Genomic DNA, 22498 nt, shown 5'->3' with positions numbered 1-22498 from the left:
TTGTACTTCTTAAGTAAGCTTTAAACATCTTAAAGTATACTTTTAAGTTTCTATTAACTTATTTATAATTAAAAATACATTTCACCTTCACCACGCATATAAACTAAATCGAGGGCTGGAAAAGATTTAGTAGCGAACGAAACGATCTACAGATATTTTAAAAACTTTCATATGATATTAATAACATTTATAGACAACTTTGCAATGTCTTATTTGCTACGATAAATACAAAAGGTTGAAGTAATCTAACCTACCGCATAGACGGTTAAACTAATGTTTTAAACGTTCCTCCATTTCATAGAATACATTGGCATCTCTTTGGAGGACGAAAACCCGGTGCGCCGTCCCTACGGGAGTAGGATAAGGCAGGGGAGATGATGATGACATTGGCATCTCTTTCTCTCAGTAAAGATAGATACAACCTTCATTTATATATTCCTAGGAATTTCTAGGTTAGATCACTAAAAATTTATCTTAAAAACGCCACTAACTGGATCTAGAGTGAGTGTTAAAGCATATGAGAATATCTAACCTACCGCATAGTTTAACTAATTAATTAAACTTACCTCCAATAAAAAAAATAATTACTATTGAAACGATTTCATGGAATAGAGAAAACTTTCATTTATTACTAGGAATTTCTAGGTTAGATCACTGTAAAAAATTATCTTAAAAAACGCAACTAACTGGATCTACTCGTAGAGTGCTGAAGCGTATTAGAAAATGCAGTGTTAAATGCTAAAGTTCAAGTTGGGGTGGTGCCACCTACCATCATTAAAAGGTGTTTACGGCGCACCAGCTGAGTGCGACAATTGACGACAACGGGTGGTCCAAGGGGACGTCTAGCCATGCACAGTGCAAGACATGAGCGAAAGGATGTTTGGAAAGCTGTACTTCAGTAGGGTTTACAATAAAGTAAGTCTTCACTATTTGAATACTAACCTCGTAAAAATGTAAAAATATTATAGGTTAGGAATTTTTATTAAATTTAATGTAATCATGTTAAAACTTATTAGCAATGAATTTTAGAATATTGTTTTAAGTATATCTACTTGTTTAATATACTAGTTTAATAATATTTCCACATTATCAACGCTTACAGCTAACATTTGCACCCCATTCAACCCGTAAGCGAGAGATAGCATCTGGGCGGGCGGCGTCAGCCAGTAGCGAACGCGACCGCGACAGTAACAAACGCCTCAACTCCTGACGGTCCCGAAAACTCCTGCAATTAACTCCTGGCTGCGAACTCCTTACTATTAGCTGCTGTGTACAAAGTGCAGTGAAAGTGCTGCTTGTGTTATGTGGAATTAATCTGGATGACGTTAATTTTTGGTGAGCATTGAAATTACTTTTTATACAAATTTGATTGTTGTTTTGTTTTTAATTATGAATTAATTTATTTACAAATTAGCTGCATAAATTTTTGTTTAATAATATGGTAATTGTTATTTTTTAAGACTATTAAACACTTTAATAGTAGGTGTAGGTATATTTAATTACATTATTTAGAAATTGCATTATGGAAAATTGCCCTGCTCTTGTAGCAACTCTTTTATGAGAAAAATAAAATCAATCAAAAGTGGTTATATTAAATTAAAAATAATAAATAAATTATAAAGTTTTAGCATAAATGATTGATGGAATTAGGCAGTTTCGAATCCAACGCTACCTGACGGATAAAATGTCTTAATACGGGTAAAAAACTACATGTGGAAGTGTACCTTGTACATCTTGTTTTTATTATTTTTCGAGACACGATTATTGCGCACTTGATCATCGTTGTTTTCTTGATAGCTAACGTAATTATGATAACTGTTGCATCTATACAATTATGTCTTTTCATTTAAACTGTTACCTCTGAAACAATCTCTTTATCGCTTTCCTTTCGTCAATTGCATCTACAAATTCTGTTAAGGTTAAGATTCAAATATCCACGTTTCAAAATTTTGCTTATGACCGGTTTCCCAGCTACGTTCAATCATTATTTAGTTCGTTCTATAACTTCATGAAATATGTTTCCGAACTACGTAAATTGAGTTCTACTCCGTTGAAACAAGCCAACCTAATAATTAATCGCTTAATGATACAAATGGAAACTTCAGAAACCCAGCATTACTCCTTTAATTTAAATAGAATGAAGACGTTGTTACGGTGATGGAAAACATCGTGGTGATGAAGTCGTGTGAGTCAACCCGCACTGGGCTAGTGTATGACTATGGCTTGACCACCACTAAGGGTAGTCTCAGTGCCTCGGACAGTAAGCTGATGATAAACAGAATGGCAATATTTACTTTGGTTCTATTATGATAAATGAATATTTTAATTTGATGCAACAGATGTTAATGTTTATCCAACAATATCAAATATCACTTTTTCATATATGGAACTACTCAAAGAGTCGTTTATCTTTGCGGTTTATGATGTAATTTTATGTTTGTTTGTGTTTCCTATGCATTTCTAAATCAATCAGAATTGCAATCGTGACAGTTTTTTGTTTATGTTTTTATTGGATGACTATTTTGATGGTGTTGAAGCTGTTATTTAGTTTGAATTTGATAAATGAAATGACGATCTTTTTTGAGTTTACTACATGTTGGTGCTGGCATAGGCGCCGCTAAGCGATGATTTATTCCAAGTGTAGGCGACGCCCATGATCACTACTACCTTGGACTACAATTGTTTACGCTAAACAGAATATGTAAAATTAATATAAACTATTATGAAACCTCAAAGTTTTTTTTATTAACAGTTTTGTATATTGATTCTAGATGTCGGATTTTCCCTGTCTTTATATCAAAGGAATGAAGGCGCATTAGCGTTACACGCCTGTCATAACATTTCCAATTCCGTCCTCATAAATCTTTGATTTTCATGTCCTTCTTGTTTTCTTTGTTGATATCTTTTCTCTTATAATAGGATTTATGTGTAAATGGATCCGTGGCCGAGGAAAGTTTTCTTTCCGAAGTGTGAAGCCGTTGATAACAAAAATGTATTTCTAAGTGTATAAAATCTGACATATAAAAGCTGCATCTATAGGCTACATGTAGAGAGTTTTTAATGTATCTTTTTTATGTATTAAAAATGTATTCGTAGACGTGCTACGAGCTACGATTGAAGATGAGTTGTAGAGGAGATATCCGTATTCTCAATAATTCTTATTTACCTATTTTAAAAGTCCTTCATGACAGACAATTTCACTACTCATAAGGCTAACTTGTACTCACAGTCATACTAATGTAAATTACTAAGGTGTCCACTAAATAGTCGCCAGTAAGTTCTAAATGAATACTAGACAATTAAAAATGTAATCGCCTAGAGCATATGATGCTAAATTTATTGGTAATAATCTATTATCTAATCTCATTCAATGAATAATGTAATAAATTCATGTTTTACTACCTGTTGCCCGCGACTTCATCAAATATTAAGATAAAGAAGTAACCTGTAATATGAAAGCTATGACAAGCTACCCTTTAGTGAAAGTCCGGTCGTAATCAGCCCAGAAGTTTTGGAGGTTACCCGGAATAAACGCGGCTTGCGGACACACAGACAGACAGACAAAAAATCTTTAAATCCGATTTTCCTTATCAGCAACGCAATTACATAATCTTCCCGAAACTTGGAATTTTCTGATATTACAAACAGACACCAATTTTATTATATGTATAGATGAGTTGCTAGCCGTGAGCTTCCACTGCAAAATAATGTAAAAAGTATGGTTATAATTGTTTTATTAAAGTGAATGAAAGAGACGACAATATGTTGAGCTTTCGCTGCTGCGTACAAAAAGAAGTAGAAGACGGTAATGGTTATGACTAATTCCAGTCTTAACGTCTTCGGAATTACCATCCTGTCCTTATCACACGCATGTATTTTGTTCATCAGTGTTTGGTGATCTCGGTAACTTCCTTCTTGATCACCAATGAAATGGTAAAGCAGATTCAGGGAACACTCTAATATCTCGTCTCGGATGTAAATATTCGAAGGCGTAATGAGGTTAAGTGTTTCGTTAGGAAGATTTTTATTAAGTAAATTTGCAAAGGACATCGTTGATTACAAGTATCGAGACTCGAAATTATTCTAATTAAGTATCGTTTACTCTCGAAAACGACGTTATAATAATTTTGTATAAACATCTCTATATTAAAACCTGTTATAAAATTGAAATGGAAACATTTGTAAATAAAAAGAGACAATGTAATTTGTGTCAATTTTGTTTTTATTAATTAAATCACATATTATATTCATATAAATATTATAAATGAGAAAGTTACGATGAGTGAATGGATGTTTGTAAGAGTTTGTAGCCTAAACGGCTGAACGGATCTTCATTAAATTTGGCACAGGTTTAGAGCATAGTCTGGAAGAACACATAGGCTACTTTTTATTCCGAGAATAGTTACGGTTCGTGGGATTCATTAAGTTATTTTTTTAATGTTTACTCTATCATTCTGCAACGGTTCAACATATCTTATTGAAATTTGGCACAGATATAAAACAAAGTCTGGAGTACACATGGGATAAGTTTCATCCCCGAGAAATGTCCAGTTCCCGAGGGATACGTAGCTATTTGCTATTTATATAGTTCTTATGTTAATAATTAGTCGCACTTTGATTCTTATGAGCTTGTAGGTGTGTACACTACTCGATTTTAGTTGTGCAACTAAACAGTTGGATTGGCAGCGAAACAATCGACAATCGCACAACAGTTGTGCGATAGTTTAGTCAAAGGTGTGCACCCGCTCTAAGGATTAGTCTGCCCTTATTTATATAAACAAGGTGAAATGTATATAATATAAACATTACGTTACGTTTCCTGTGTTATATAGAAAAGGATAGCCTTTGTCCGAATACATGTAATATTTTTTTATTGCGATAAAACCTTCGAAATCACCCGCCTGTGGAATATAATACGAGTGTCAATTGATTTATCTCTTGTCTGTACAAGCAATATTTTATGGGTGTCGGATTCAACCGTTCTCTCGATTTATTGCTTACATACTTTTACCCGTGATTTCACTCGTAATTTCCTGAAATAATTATTTGATAGGTAATAATAAAGTTTGTCGCGAATGTGTTTTTTTTGTTACCTTATTATTAAAATATTTTTTGTTTTGAACACAATATATCTTTGTTATGGCCGGTTATCCAGCTAATTTTAACCATTCGTTAGTGTTATTGGTGCAATAAATTTTAGGAATGCGTTTCAGAACTACGTAACTTGAGTTTTATTCTGTTAAAAACTTAGTTCAACCTAACCCAAATGAATCAATAGTCTTACCAATATTATAAACTAGGTTTTTCCCGCGACACCGTCCGCGCGGAATTAAAAAATAAACAAATGCAAAGCCTATGTGTTCTTCCGGACTATTCTCTACATCTATGCTAAATTTTATTGAAATCCGTTCAGCCGTTTAGGCTACAAACTCTAACAAACATCCATCCATCCATCCATCCATCTAAACTTTCGCATTTATAACATTAGAATGATGTGAAAGTTTAGATGGATAGATGTTTGTTAGTGTTTGTAGCCTAAACTGCTGAACGGATCTCGATGAAATTTGACATAGATATAGAGGATAGTTTGGAAGAACACATAGGCTTACTTTTTTTTTTTTAATTAAAGTCGCGGGCGAGAGATAGTAACAAAATAAGTGGAAAGTTCAGCAACACAGCATTAATTATCTTTTTGTTGGTATAACTGTTATTGTAATTGTTAATCTCTTGTTTTTCAATAAAATTATTTCTATTTCTATTTTCTATTGCTTGTTTTTAGTCACCGGGAAATTATATCTATAGAAATGTTATATTGATGATAAAGGGTTCAATTTTGTAACAAAATTTACATGTCCGATTGCCTATCTCTTGTCCCAATAGTTGAGAAGGTCGCTGTTTGTCAATAGTCGGTAATAAACTAACAGATGTCATAAAATATTACCCAATCCACTCAGAAAGGATTTCATATCATAAAGTAGTTAGAATCGGACTATTAAATTGTTTATGTTTATGGATTCGTGGATTTAACCAAAAATGGATTGGTTACTTGCTTATCTAACTAATATTATATATGCGATGGTTTGATGTTAGTTAGAGTTTTGTAAACTGCTGAACAGATCTCGATTAAATTTGGCATAGATGTAGTGAATACAGAAAAAAACATAGGCTACTTACTGTTTTTTTTTAATTCCACGCCACCGAAAGCTAGTAGTTTATAATTTATAGTGTTTTAGATTGTACCATTCTAGGTGTTGACTGTGACTTTACTAATGGAATCTAAAAAAAAAAACTGAGTTAATCTATGCGCTAATCAAGACTATTATATCACCGTTTCTTTATTAAGATATTTTTGAGTTTCGAGGTAACAAACCAGCCATTAATTTTAGGCTTTCCTTGCACTTATTTCATTTTCCAATCTTATCCATTTTCATTCGGTTTAAAATGTCGATGAGTTTAAGCGTAACATATCTTCATGTCATGTTCATGATCTATTAAACGGCGATTAAAGACTTGAGAGGTAATCTTATGAAATCCAATTTTAAATATAATACGAGTATCGGGAAATTGTAATCTAACTTGTATGTGATAGAGTATAAAATTGAACGACGTTTTCAATATCCTTCCGGGACGTGCGTATGTCTTGGAATCGATTATTAACTCGATGCTTGTGTGGGTCGCGGTTTTATCCGATGCTATATTAGTTTGACATTTGCTTGAAAATTGTCATATCCACTCATTTAGAGTAGGTTTCCATGGTGCGTTTCAAAGATGCCGAAAACACTCTTATAAGCCACGAAGAAAAATGAAAACAGTATATGGTTAGTTAACTTTGTCTGTGCTTGTGCGGTGTATTAATGTTGTATATCACGCACCGTGAAAACCAGCCTTAATAATATTCACATTTCAATGTTTAAAAGGTAGAGTGCTTTCGCCTGAAGGGATCAAAGGGGTTATTTACGTTTATTTTTATTCATTTTATTGAATTATTTAGCCATTATCACTGTTGTCAGTTATTTATGGAGCGTATGAAACAAGCGCTGGAGTACAACATATCTCTGTTTGCCAAATAGAGAACGAAAGGGACAACAATATTCGGTAGAAGTTTCTGGATAGTTTTGATAGCATATAATAAATGTCAATTGTAGATCAAGTATCTTATTGTTCGTACAAATCATTGTCTCATGTTTGTAAATTACTGATCGATGCGTACACTATTGCTATGCAGTTATGTCACCTTCAAATCGTAAACCTCGGCTATTTGCAATTTGTATTATGACGTCACGATAACTGACGGCACAGAGCAGACGAATGCGAGACGATAGAGACTGGGAGTCATCGGCAAACCTGCGCACGGGTTATATGGACTTAGCAAATTGTATATCGGAAGTTACAAGCGACGTTCTAAAATGGGCTAAATGAAGAACTATTTTTTAACAATTGTCAAACAATATTGTTTCTCCTTGTAATAGCCAGTCCTCCAATTCAATAAAGTTGTATTAAGCGGCCTATATTCCTTTTAGTTAATAAAAATCAAATGAGTACTCTCCTTTTTCTAGGAACTCGTTAAATACACGGTCATCTGTGTATCAAGAGATAATAAATTAGATGTTCTTAGTAAATACAGATATATAATTCGATTTCGATGAATTCAAACAGAAGATAATTTGTACGGTGACCCGTGAATTTGTTCGCATCAAATGATTATTTCGATTTATTTGTATTGAAATGTTAAAATACACATTTTTTGTATCATTCAAGTTAGTAACGTATTTCTAAATACAAATCTTAGGGCCTGTCCCACCAAATTGTAAATTGTATAACAATCGAACGTGTAAAGTATGTAATGGAAATATCGGATTTTCTTTCCATAAGGAACTTTCCATTATTATTCCATAAGGAATGTCAGATAACTGACAGTGACGTCATTTTTAACCTATCTGAGCCACTATCGGCTAGTGGTGGGACAGGCTCTTAGGATCCTTATTAAATTTAGACGCAATATATCAACTTTTTGTTTTAATGCTAGTAGTAAGTTTTAATGCTCTAGTAACTTGGAACTAATTAACTATATTTATTAAATACTAGCTTTCGGCCGCTACTCTAGAATTACAAAAAAAACAAAAGTAAGGGGGCTATATGCTCTTCCATACTATCCTCTACATTTATACCAAATATCATCGAAATCCGTTTAGCCGTTTAGGCTACAAACTCTAACAAACATCCATCCATTCATCCATCTAAACTTTCGCATTTATAATAGAATATAAGTACTCACTACTATTACTAATTCAAATATAAATATTTCAAATATTGAATTTTAGCAATGGCAAATATTATCGCCAACTCAGAATAGTTTTTGTTTTTAAAATGGCGTCAATTTTAAGACCTCGGACGATGGGTTAATAGACACCTAATTGTTTCTATTGGATGAAGGTTAGACTGCGACATCTACTCGTATTATGTCATTTCTAATCGTTACTGTTACCAGTAAACTATTGATTAGAGACTTGGTAATAAATTACAGTTTCAAATGTGATTTCTTCACGATTTAGGCTGGGTTTCTGAAGTTCCCATTTATTTTATCGTTACCTAGTGATTTATTAATTTCAAGATCTAAGTTTGAACGCATTTTTTGAAGTTATCGAACTAAAAACTAACGAATGATTAAATATAGCTGGGAAACTGGCCATTAAGAAAAAATCGCGAGCAAACCCGTATTGAAAAGAAAAATATGTGTGTAACCGTAACTATTCTGCAATGGGTCAACGTGATTGTCTTTTTAAGACAGTCAGACACATTTATATCTCTGAAGGCGGGTACAATACACGTGAAACACGGACATATACAGGCATATTTAGGCTAGCGCTTTAGGCGAGATTTCTACAGCGACCCTTTATGCCTGGCGCCCTGGGTGATCATTTATCACCCTAACTGGACATAACATCTAAAATTAAGGAAATAATTTGAATTCCCAACAGCGCATAAAACATCAAAACGCTTCTAATCAGTATCAAAACATACAAAGTCTGCTAGTTTTTTATTCTTTCTTTCAAAAATGTCGGTTTTTACATAAACATTTCCTAAATTTGCACTCTTTGTTTATATACAAAGGGTGCAAATTTAGCCAATTTAGGTCAGTGAAAGTTTTAAATCGATTGATTACAGCGTCCGTCGCAGATTTCTCAGCCCTTTGTAAGAAGTTTGACGAACAAATTTCATCGAGAAATATTTCCTCCTACGCATCGACTGATTTAAATTGATTCCTGTTTTTATATAAGTGAAATATCTCGAATAAATTATAAATTGTTTGGTATGAAAGTTAATAACTCGATAGCGGATTAGCTTTGATTAGATTACCATTTAGTTTTTAGATTAGAATTTTTTAAGAATTGACTCTGTTTTACATTTGTTGAGATATTAAAAAATTAAGTTAAGCTAGTGCTTGACCACGATCCCATCTGAAGAAAGTGTTGATGCACTATCTGGGTCGTGGATAAGCTAACGTGGATGCTGCAGTCCGGTTGGGTGAAGAACACCGCGAAGTTTAGTAGGTAGTCCGGCCGAAATGTAAGGCCGGGAATTCCACGAAACTGTCCTTGTTGCCGCCGCAACACGAACGGCGCAGCGTATAAATGCATTCCCCGCGACAAAAAAATGTAATGAGGAAGTCGAAAGCCGGCACACGGTAGCTTAATAAGTAGCTGAGAGAAGTTAAGAAATTATAGCCTCATTAAAACTATTAAGATGCTCTTTTCAGTTATCAGAAATTTAGTACCAACCTATAGAAGGTGTATTTACTGCCTATACCTGTTTCCAACAATCATTTTTTATAACTAGTAAGTTTTTACGTGACCTCCATGCCACCATGATTTATTGGTTATTCGGCTATCAGGTGTTAAATTACAGTCAATATTTACTATGTAAATATAATATTCAAAAACTAGTCGCTTGATTTCAAGAAAAATAAATTCGTATTCAGTAAATTTTATTTTTCTTAGAAAGTCGCGAAAGTAACTAACTTGAGTGCAAATAAACTTGTAATAAGATCGCTATTACTTGAAAAAGTAATGCATCATTATACAAAAGGAAAGATTCTAACTTTCGTTAGACTTTTCTTAACTTCAGTGGAATATAACATTTCAATGTACTTTGTAATAAGTTTGTTAAAACACTAATTGAGGTCGTGTCATTCCGACCTTATTTATTTAGGATGATAGAGTATTTAAACTAATATATAGTAATCGTTTTACTATCTTTTTTTTGTAATGACCGAAGGATTTTTCGTATGACGAAGAAATTTAAAGCAGTTTGAGAACAGAACGTGCCAATACCTCTTAGTTGCGACCTCAATCTTTAATATCCTTATCATCATCTCCCCTGCCTTATCCTACTCCCGTAGGGTCGGCGCACCGGGTTTTCGTCCTCCAAAGCACTGTATCATCCGTCATCTGTCATCACTCCCTTCTTATTTTATTTCGAGTATCGAAAACCCTTACCTCGTGGTTTTGGCTTACTTATTTTGCGGCCGGCCGGCAGCCTGTCGCCAAATAATATCCTTATGGTTTCTTTAAATGATTGTCACATTTTATCGTCAGTTTTGGTCCCCACTGAAGAACTTGGAGCACTAAGTAGGTGACTACGGCATTGTCAATGCTGGCCTACTAAGGGTTGATTTCTCAAATGTCTTTGAATTTCTACACCGTAAGAATGTAGGATACACTTATTTACACATGCAATTCGAAAATCTCATATCATGTTGGTTGCTGGGAATGAATCTGTACGTATGATTATGTAGCAGTTTGATTAATTAAAGAATAAATTAAACGTGTAATTCTCTCAAAGGTTAATGGAATTTGTTTTGCGTCTTTGCTATCTTTTTTGCTGTCGTCTACCGTTTGTTGACAGTACACAAAGGATAATAACTAACGTAGAGAACACGAACTACGTTTAAATTCTTTCTCTTTCGTTACAATATTGTGAATTTTAATGTAGTCGTTAATTACTATTTGGTAGAATTAAGTTTCGACGGAGTGAACCACATTACGTAGTTCTGAAACGCTTTTCATGAATTTTCTAACCAAAAATACCAATGAACGGTTGAAAGTCGCTGAGAAACCGGCCATAATACATATAGGTTCTTTTTTTAATTTTACTTTTATGAAAGAGTCCAAAAGTATTAAAAAATCTCTAAGTTGAGTATTTAACAATTTATTTTTTACGTGTAGACGAAGTTCTTTGAAAGTTCACATATTAAACGACACATGAAAGTCAAGATATATAGGTTTTTATTATAATATTAACGCACGTAATTCGAACTCAATGCGATATTTTTTCTCTGAAGTGCTTACGTTCACGTCAGGTGATAATGTCGTTCATACCAATGTCAGTTTGCAGGAGTTGTGAAAGGCGGTATAAGATTACGTGCACACGACCTTATACAAAAGCCTTATAGAGGTTATCTTAATACGAAAAGTGTAAATATAATAAACCCCAAATTACTTTTAAAAATAATCTACAAATTTATTGTAACTATTTCAAGTTATTGATATTTCAATAGGATCGTACATTTATGGAAGAGAAAAAAATATAAAATCGATAATTTTAAAAAATGTTGTTGAAAAAAAAGTAAACTCTTTATTCCAATATAATAAATTTTTTATTAAAAATATCAGATTATTGTTAATTTACTAATATTTCCTTTGTCCATTCCAACTAAGCTAGACTTGTGCAAATATGATTCAAAATAATAGTCGAATGGCGGGATTCGAACCCTCGACCTCAAGATCGGTAGTCCGTACCACAAACCATTAGGCTATTGGCGCTTATTATTATTTTATCTAGCTTATCGTTGTATGGTATTTGTTAATTAAAAAGTTCTCAAATTTGATTGCAAATTGCAAGGGGTCCTATGGGAGCGTTAGTCTTGACTTGAACTTGGCCTCGTATGTCGAAAGATCGGCCAGTGACCGTACAAATAAATAAAAAATACGTTTTTACAAAGTTTTGACAACACAACTAAATACATCCAACACGGTCTCTTTAATAATACTGATCATCTATCTAGCGGTTGTTGATTATTTCTAGAATTACTTAAATGCGTAGATAAGTATGTTATTACAAAATACTCTAAATAGTAAATTTATTTCATAACTATTATCTATCTTTATTATTAACTAGCTGTTCCCGTGCGACTTTATCCGTATAAAATTATGAAAATTTTATTTAATTGTTGACATTTGTCAAAATATCTTACTTTCTTGATGTTGGCAGCAACTTGTGGTCTCTTTCCCACATTAGGGTTTTTGTCCAATATATTTTCCCCCTAAGTTTAATAGCGTGAAAATATATAGCCTAAAGCGTGACGTAATTAAAGGGCTTTTTACTAAAGAAAGAATTATTCTAAAATATGCTGTAATTGCTGACATCTTAGGCAACAAAGAAGTGTGTGTTTACGCTTTATTATAATAGTATAGAAGTATAGATAATATTAACAAAATACGAAGATGATACGACAAAAACAGCATTATTATTTGAATGGAAAAGAACATCGTGTTGACCTCAGATATTAGCAAAGGTGAGGAAATTTTTGCTTTAAATAATAACATCAAACTTATTAAAGTCAATAATTCTTATCTTTGAAATAGTAAATAGCGAAATGTACAGATTAATCCCAATGATTTCAAAAGGTAAAAAAAAAAATCGTTATCACGAACCTGCCCTTATCCCTTACGGAGGGTCGGCACAGTATGTGCTGCTCTTCCATATTGTACATTTCTATGAGTCGTCGTATCTGAATCCACTCCCTTCTTAAGCATATCCTCTTTCACACAATCCATCCATACTTTCGGTCTTCCACTACCTTTGTAGCCATCCATTCAATCTTAACACTTTCTGGTTTACCCATCGTCTTGTCACATAACATGTCCATACCACGTTAACCTTTACAAAGGTCGAAAAACATCGATATATAATTCTTAATATATTTCTATTACATAATTTAATAGTGAACACTGAAAATATAACAGGCTTCTAGTTTATGAAATAAAGCACAGATATTAAATATTATCGTTTTTTAATTAACTTTATAAAGGCCGGAGTTATTGTGATGTAGGATTTATAAATAATTTTTAACCGACTTCAAAAAAGATTCTCATTTCGTCTTTATTTTAAATAATATTGTAGGTTTTTTTAATTTGCAACTTATTTTGTACTAGCTGTTCCCGACTTCATCCGCATGAAATGATGAAAACTTTATTTTATTGTCCAATTACAAATGTCAAAATTACATGACATGAAGACAACCTTGCTTCCTTGATGTTCGCAGCAACTTATGGTCTCTTTCCCACATTAGGGTTTTTATCCTAAATATATACCCCCTAATGGCGTGAAAATATATAGCCTAAAGCGTAGCGTAAGTGTAAGGGTTTTATTAAAAAAATAATTATTCAAAAATATGTTGTAATTACTGACACCTTAGGCAACAAAAAAAGTGTGTGTTTACACTTTATTATAATAGTTATAGATTGTAGGTTTTTTTAATTTACATTTAATTTTGTATTTGTACTCTAAAACCCACGCTTTCGTAAATAGGACATCAATAGAAGGGTCACATTATTTTCTACGAGGATATAACTTCAAAGGTCTGTAATTAAATTCGTGTTCCGCAAAAGTAAAGGCCTGATTAAACACGGATTCATTAATTAGTTAATTATGGATATACGAAATCCATCGATAATCATGAAAGAGATAAAACATTTGGACAAAGTAAAATTTTGCAAAATAAACAAACCCACAACGTATCTAGTGGTTAAAAACCAGCTCTCGACACTGGATCTCAACCACTTACAAATATTCATATATGTTTTTTTGTATCACATTGTATATTTTTTTAATAGCAATAAAAAGGTTTTTTTTCTTTTTTATTTTACTAGAGATTTAGTTCATTATCTTCCCGACCTTATACTCTCGTAGAGTGGACCAGGTTTTCTTCCTTATATCTAAAACAATTTAACACTGAAAAAGTTGAATACAAAAGGAAAGTCTATTATTTAATAGAATAGTTTCTAGTTCGTTAATTAGATTTTACTTTATTCAAATAAAAACCGGCAGAAATGAATAATCTTAAGTGTTCTTTGGGTATTCTTGAGTTGAAGAATAGGATAAGATCGAAAATTTTGCTTTCAATTAAGAATAAAATTGAAAATGAAAATGTTGCAAAGATCAAGCAGCTACTAAGAATACTCGAGGTTCTTTGATTTGAGGTTCTCGACGATGATTTTTTACATTCTAATTCTTATTTATTGACAGAAGAGGGAAACATCACAAGTTTAAAATTATACGCGCGATTTTTTTTTCAGAGTAGATACCACCCTAACTTTAGTCCTTTTCCCTTCCCACCGTTTTTCTTTTAAGAAAAGAATGGTAAAGGAACGTGCATTTGACTGTGAAAGAGACGCATATGAAGGGAAATCTCCTCTTATGTGCGTCTCCTCCTCCGTCGCTTAAGGGTAGGTAACGCATTCGCTATTGCTGTCTATATGCCTGTTTGTCGGATTCAAGTGGTTATTGCTCGTTTGCTAACATAAATGCCAAAAAAAAAAAATAACTAACTAGTTCATTATTATTTAATCCAGCGGACATTTTAATTCCACTGAAGTAAGTAAGACTTATAAACATCTGCAATATAATAAAAGGTTCCAGATGCATTTAATGGACAGATGTATAGATATAAAATTTCCCATTTATACATTTTGTTCACCAAATTTTTGTTCTTTGACAAACTAATATAGTAACTGTAGTGATAACATGTAAGATTTGATGCGTGAAATGGTATTTCTGATTAGTTTAACACCTCTTTAAGCATGAACAGCTGATAAAGTCGTCATAGGGAAGTAATCGATCGGCAAATTCGGCGGGCGAATATATGACGTCATTCTATATATTGATCCTGAACACTCATAAAAATGAACAGTAAAATAAAAGAATTATTTAATGAGTATGAGAGAATGTTACCGAAGGGAGTTTATTCAGTTTATGGATAACTTAAGAGAAAAGTAAAATCTAAACTTTACTAGTCAATTGAAAAACTATTGGTTCGTTTTAAAACTTGGTAAACTTACATAAAGAGCTTGTTAGTTATATAAATAACTAGTTTCCTCCCGCGAATCCGTCGGCGTGGAATTATAAAAACAAAAGCGAGTAGCCTATCTGTTGTTCCAAAGTGTCCTTTATATCTAAGCCGTATTTCATCAACATCCGTTCAGCTGTTTAGGCAACAAACTCTAACACATCCATCCAAACTTTCGCATTTATAGCATTAGTAAGAAGTAAGATATGTTTTAATGTTTTAAACACGAGTTTCAGAAATGGAATCCCGCGGCATGTGTTATTCAACATTATAATTCTCATGTGTTAGTGAAAGTTTAATAAAGACTTATGATCGGTTTCCCAACTACATTTTACCATTCGTTAGTTTCGTTCGATGACTTAATGAAATGCGCTTTCGAACTACATAATTTTAGTTTTACTCTTTTGAAACTTATGTCAACCAAACACTAATGAATAGGTATTAATAAAATAAATGGAAATTTCAGAAACCCAGCATAAAAGATTAGTGTAAACCATACCTAGGAGAAGTCACCTACAAAGTCATATTACAATAGCAGTGTGACATTGCAGATTGTATTCCATTGAACTAATAACCCCTAAGTGTCCAATATCTTTTGTAAATATTAAATCTATTACTAGATTAATTTATTATTTTACTAGCTTACACCCGCGACTCCGTCGGCGCGAAATTAAAAATAATCCATCCATGCCAAGTTTCATCCAGATCCGTTCAGTCGTTAAGGCCGCAAACTTTAACAAACATCTATCCATCCATCCATATAAACTTTCGCATTTATAATATTAGTATGATGACCAAGTGTTTATTTGATTTATAAACAAACTAGATTTCGTACTCGTGGAATTAAAAAAAAGTGAATTCAGCCGTTTAGGCTACAAACTAACAAACATCCATCCATTCATCCATCAATGAATATTAATTAAGATTTATGTTTATTAATTTTGTAGTTAAAAGACCCTTTTGTAAACATTATTTACTGTTTATAAAATTTTAAGGGTAATTAAAGTATTATACTAATCCGACAAAAAAATACAAATGTTTATTTTGATATTTTTTAAACCCATATATAGTCAAATAAAACCGTAATACGTTACGTACATAAGTACTTGGAGTAGTTAAGTGTAAGTTACTCTAACCAAATATAAAGGCTTGATTGTCTTTTAACCTTTTGACTGCTGAACCTTGATGGGCTGAAACTCAATTGAGCGATGTTCCTTTACCCGTAAAAGCCAGCAAATGTAACTACCAAGTTTAATAAAGATATAAGTATAATTTTTATTAACACTTAAATACATGTTTAATTGTTACTTTATCTATCTATATTTCTATACAAATATATTAAAGCGTAAACACACACTACTTCGTGGCGTAGGATGTCAGCAATCACACCATATTTTTGAATAAGCTTTTTTTTAATAAAAAGCCCTACTTTTACGACATGCATTGAGCTATATATTTTCTCGCTATTAAACTTAGAGGATAAATTTGAAAAAAGCTTCACGTGAGAAAGGGACCATAAACTACAAGCTGACAACATCAAGAAAACAAGATTGGTGTTGTATGGTAATTAGTATCCAATCTCAATGACCTGAGTTGTCATTTGTGCATTTGAATTTTGATATATGCAATTGAAATTTTCACAAATGCAAACAATACAGTAAGGTTTTCATTACTTCTTATGGATGAAGCCATTCGGGGACAGCTAGTACGGAATATTTTAAAAAACGTGTTGCAGTAAAATAAACAAATGATACATAAAAGAAAATTCTAGAACTAAAAAAAGGAAGTACTAGGAGAACAGATTCCGGGAAATAATGCAACAATTCCCTCGCCGCAGTGCAATCTCCGGGCGAGGAATAGAATCCCATTTCCACATCCGACATGCAATTTGCAAAGAACAAACAAATACAATAACAAAATATACATACATATTGTAAACAAAGACAGGAATAAAAACATATTGTTTATTATTATTGTTAACTTTGCGGTTATAACCTATCAAAATATTATCCAGTTAACCCTTACTTTGCAATTGTTTTGATTAAAAACAAAACCTCCTAGGAAATTATTAGAGAAAACAAAGAGGTTAGGCAATATTTAGATAATTTAATTTGAGAAAATTTAGTAATACCACAGTTAATGTATTACTAAATTTTCTCAAATTTAGTAATGCATTAACTAAATTTTCTCAAAATAGAAATACTATTCTAGCTAACTTTTGCAGTTTAAAGTTAACCTAAGCAGTTATGTACATGCATCATAATGATTATTTATTTGAAAAACCTCCAATACATGTAAAAAAATTACAAAACCGTTAACTATCGCTTAGTGCGATTAGTTTATAATTTTTTAAGAATATTAAACAGATTACTGTTAAAGGCCCAATCATGTTGAAAGTGCAAAGTCGAGGCAGATCGCTAATTGGCAACTTAATTAATACTTCGCTGTGATAAGCGGCTGAGAGACCTGTCGGGTCATCGAGGCGGATTCGTTTCGTGACTCAAGCTCATAATATTTGATAAACAACACATTGATAAGACACGTATTCTAATTAAACGAAAGGAAATTTGGAAATCATACCTTGTACACATCATCTATGTCTATACTATTATAATAAAGCGTAAACACAAACTTCTTTGTTACCTAAGATGTCAGCAATTACAGTATATTTTTGAATAATCATTTTTTTAATTAAAAGCCTACAGTTGCGTCACGCATTAGGCTGTATATTTTAACGCCATTAAACTTAAGGGGTAAATATTTTGGTTAAAAACCCTAATGTGGGAAAGGGACTATAAGTTGCTGCCAACATTAAAAAGGCGAGGTTGCCATCATGTCATGACATTTTAACATTTGTAATTGATAATTTGACGCATGTAAACAATGAAATAAATTTTTCATACTTTTATGCGGATGAAGTCGCACGAGAACAGCTAGTTATTGATAATTATCAGTACAGGTATCAAGTAATTAAATCTTAAGACCTCAAAATTCTCTATAGAAATTGTAAACGTTTACAGGAGCTAAGTATTAAGTTAAATAGGACTCGGCGTTTGTCAATTCAATTTACGAAAATGATAGGATCAGGTAAAGGAATGAAGGTACAATACGATCCAAACTTTATGAAGGTTCGGTTATACCAGCGAAATATAAAGATTTTTAGACAGAAGTATCTCTGTATTTGTTTGATTGACATACCTAAGAGTTGTACTCTGTACCGTGAGTTAAAGTTTGAATATTATAATACAAATGTAATATGAACGACGCTTGTTTGTCTAGTATCCAAATATTGTCTATTCACAGTCGAATACGGGATTGATACAAGATAAAGAAGATTTTATATGCCATTCGGGAAACAAAAGAAAAAATTCACAAACACAAAAGGTTTTTGGCTTCTACGTGACGTGATCGTCAGGTGTTTTTTTATATTTTTATGGAATTTATTACTTGTTTTTATATGTGTAATTATAATATTATAATATCGATTACGACTTATCTTCGTATAGAAGTGAAACAAAATATTTTATTTTATGCCGCTTTAGTTATGTACCTACTTCTAGTCGATAATTTTGGACCAACACAAAGCTAAGTAATTGCGCCAACGAAAAGCTGAAGGTAATCATTTTGAAAGCATTTACTGATTGTTAAATGTACAGTGCGTGTGTGGATGAGGTGAAAATGTGTCTGAATCGAGCTAAATGGAACCGTCATATTAATCGTCTAGACTCTTTGGTAAATTGACATTATTTCTAAATAAATTATTTTAATACGATAATACTCCCAAAATTATTGATATATTAAGACAACTGAATTAAAAGTACATTCTTTAGTATGTTTTATAACTATCTCTTATGTTTTCACTATGTTAATTTTCAGACTTTTGAAATTACTTGTAAACCATTTTACCCGACGAGTACTTTTGAGTGTGTTTCGTCATTATTAACTGTTAATTTAACAATAAAAGGCGGATAAACAATAGACAATCTGTCTTCTTCTTTTGTTTTCGTTTCATCGTATTTCAGACAAATGACTTTTGATTTATTCCGTACATCTCCACAGTTTCTATTTGTTTTGTATGATCGATAACTCGGCATACATTAGCCAAAGGTCAAACGCGTACATAAAAACATTAGAGTAGCCTCTCGTAGAACAAATATTTATAAACACTTTCGTTGCTCTACTCGGTACTGCGCAGTTCATTTCTGGTCACACGGCTATGTCCTAGTCATGTTCCTAGTCTATACTAATATAAAGAAGAAAGATTTCGATTTTTGTATGTATTTGTTTCACGTAAAACTATTAGGACGATATTAAAAATTCTTTCACTATTATAACGGTAATTTATCTGCTGGTCTAAATCTAAGGTATTTATTAGGTGGTCTAAATATTGTTATGTCGATATGATTTTGCTACACTAGCTTTGAACAATTTATAGTTATATATACTTTTTGTGTAAAATATTTAAGACTTGTGATATAAAAATGATGTTATCTATCAATATTCATAATTCTCAGCAGTGGACTTACTTTTCGTTATATATGTCATATTAATAGAGTTGGTAACGTGAGTTTACTATGAAGTAATACGTTAATGCACTTTCGTATGATTTACGAATTGAAATGTAGCCAAATAAATAGTTAACACTTCAAATTCTCATATATTAAATTGCTAATATTAACTAAGTAACTACAATATTTAAATCTTATCTGTATCTATACTTATTATAGTAAAGCGTAAACGCACACTTCTTTGTTGTCTAAGATGTCAGCAATTACAGCATATTTTTGAATAATTCTCTCTCATATTTTTGAAAAACCCTACCCTACCCACTTACGTCATGCTTTAAGCTATATATTTTCACGCTATTAAACTTAGGGGGTAAATATTTTGGATCAAATCCCTAATGTGGGAAAGAGACCATAAGTTGTTGCCAACATCAAAGAAGCAAGATTGCAGGGTTTTGTCATGTTATGTCATTTTGACATTTGCAATTGACAATTTGACACATCTAAACAATAAAATAATTTTATGCTGATGAAATCGCATAGGATTATCTAGTTAATATTATAAAAGCAAAAGTTTCGATTGAAAGATGAATATTTGTTAGAAGGTATCTTCTAAACGGGTGAGCGGATTTCAATAAAATTAGGTTTAAATGTAGAACATAGTCTGGAAGAAAGCAACTTGTTTTTTTTTAATACGCTCGGCCAGTTTCAGACACAAATGTTAGTCACTTATATTTTTTTTCAGCTATCAAAAGATATTGTTGTCTGTCGTAATAAAAGTATTGTCATCTTCAATGAGATTCGTGCAATCGATTTGTGATTGTCTTTGTTTAGGTTCGTATTTATTTATTACACACAAAGTTTAACAATATGGTCTTTTAGTTATTTATAAATTGTGTATATTTTTATATAGCGTAATTATTACGAACAAGTCTCCCAGTAGTAATTTTGAAAAAACAAAATCTGATTTCTTCTACTAAATCTGTTGTTAAAGCTATTGAAATGTTTTAAAGTAAATCGCCTTTATCTATTGAGTTTCGAAATTCTGTGTTATTTTTATTACATTAATGACCCTTATTGAACAACAAATTGTGTTTTTTTTTTAATAATAGACTATGTTGAGGTCACAATAGAGCTTAAAATAAACGATTTGTGTGTATTTTACACGAAATACCAGCGTGCGTTGGACATCATTTTTTTTTGTAACAAGTGATAATTTTTTTACGATTACGAGGCAAAGACCAAAGCAATTAGCAGTATAATAACAATGCGGAATATTAAATGCTTATCGTACAGTTGTACCGACATGTTTATAAACATGTCGCTGGAGTGTAACGAGCTTGTCTTATCTGACAGCTAGGAGACCTCACAATTTGTCACTTGTGACATTATTGTGGAAAAACTAGGGCCGACACTGATCTGTAAGAATGGATAGGTCATTGCTTGGAAATGACAGCTTTTGCGAAAAATGACGAAAGATTAGAGTGCGCACTCACCTTTTAGTTTCGCTTTGATTCCTATGAATTAATATGTTTTCTATGAATTTTATTTGTGCAACTAAACAGTTGAATGGGATGAGAAACAATTGAAAATCGTAAAACAGTTGTGCGATAGAGTAATCAAAGGTGTCCGTCCGCGCTAATGTGATGCGATGTTTGTTGTAGAAACAAAGTTGTTTTATAAATTGAAGTTATAAATTTGCAATACGCAATTTTTTCCCATAATTGCTTTTACTCGTATTACTTCAATAAAATGAAATAGAATTCAATACTCGATATTAAATTCTCGTTAATCCATTAAGATGATTTGTCTTTTCTCTAATAAAAGGATCTTTTATACTTAAGAAAAAAGATTTATGCAAACTGTTTGAAAGGTTAGGTAAAAGGGAAGTGGGTTCAACATTGAAATCCAGTTAATGTATCAATTAACTGAGGGGAAATTGATTATTTGAAAACTCTCCTCTTCTAAAGCTTTCGAAAATATCACTTATTTTCTTAATTAGAATTGAATATCTATGTTTAAAGAAGCGAAGTTTTTTTTTTTAGATAATAAATTGGCCACCTCGGTGTTCTCGCCGGTTTGCCCCCTTTCATTATTAAAAAAAAAATTGTTCTGTACTAAAGAAATAAAAACAGGCCATCTAGAATTTCTGAGACAGATTTTTTTTATAAATAAGTTCTAATTCAATCGTAGAATTTAGTAATAGTTAGGACAGTATATCGAGTTATGACGTAACTAGCTATTGCCCGCAATTCGCCCGCGTGCAATTAAATAAATAGTAAATATAGCTTATGTAACACACAGATAACCTTTTTACATGTTGAAAGAATTTTTAAATGTTTGAGTTATTTCCATACATACAAAAATGCTAAAATACAAATTATATGAGTATGGATAAGCATACATATTGGGCTGTGTAAAACTGAATTATGTCATTAGTATTTTAGCTAGGTAAGAAATATATCCCAAATACTTTTAGATAATTTATGTATTAAGATTCATGTTTTCATATTACAAAAATTCATCGTAAATTCTGCACACGTATTTCAATCTCTTTTATATTTCCTTAAAAGTTAATCTTTACTGTGTATGATGAAATATACGAGTCTTCCAAGATATAAAATAACTTACGTATAAATAGAATATAGATCGGAAACATGTTGAGTTTTAAAATTGGAATACAAATTCTTCTTTTTTTGTGTCACGTTCAGAAATTCAACATGAAGGTTTAATTTCGATTGTAAGTGGCCAGTATCAACGGCAATTTTATACTCTATTTAAAAAAGTAATACTTAATCGTCACAATAATTCCTATAAAATCAGTTAATTTAATAAAAATGGTGTTTTTTATGTCTAAAGGATATTA

General features: G+C 32.0%; 1 protein-coding gene across 1 annotated transcript in view; it reads left to right on the top strand.

Moving 5' to 3' along the window:
* Positions 1-1179: 1179 nt before the first annotated feature.
* Positions 1180-22498, top strand: part of LOC106102588 (gonadotropin-releasing hormone receptor-like) — a 37950-nt gene continuing 16631 nt past the window's right edge. The window contains exon 1 of the mRNA XM_013282113.1: positions 1180-1335. The gene's annotated coding sequence lies outside the window, so the exon portion shown is untranslated. The remainder of the gene's footprint in view (positions 1336-22498) is intronic.

The sequence above is a fragment of the Papilio polytes genome, unplaced genomic scaffold (genome assembly GCF_000836215.1).
Source record: "Papilio polytes unplaced genomic scaffold, Ppol_1.0 DF823923.1, whole genome shotgun sequence".
Lineage (NCBI taxonomy): Eukaryota > Metazoa > Arthropoda > Insecta > Lepidoptera > Papilionidae > Papilio > Papilio polytes.
This window is presented reverse-complemented; position numbering and strand designations above follow the sequence as displayed.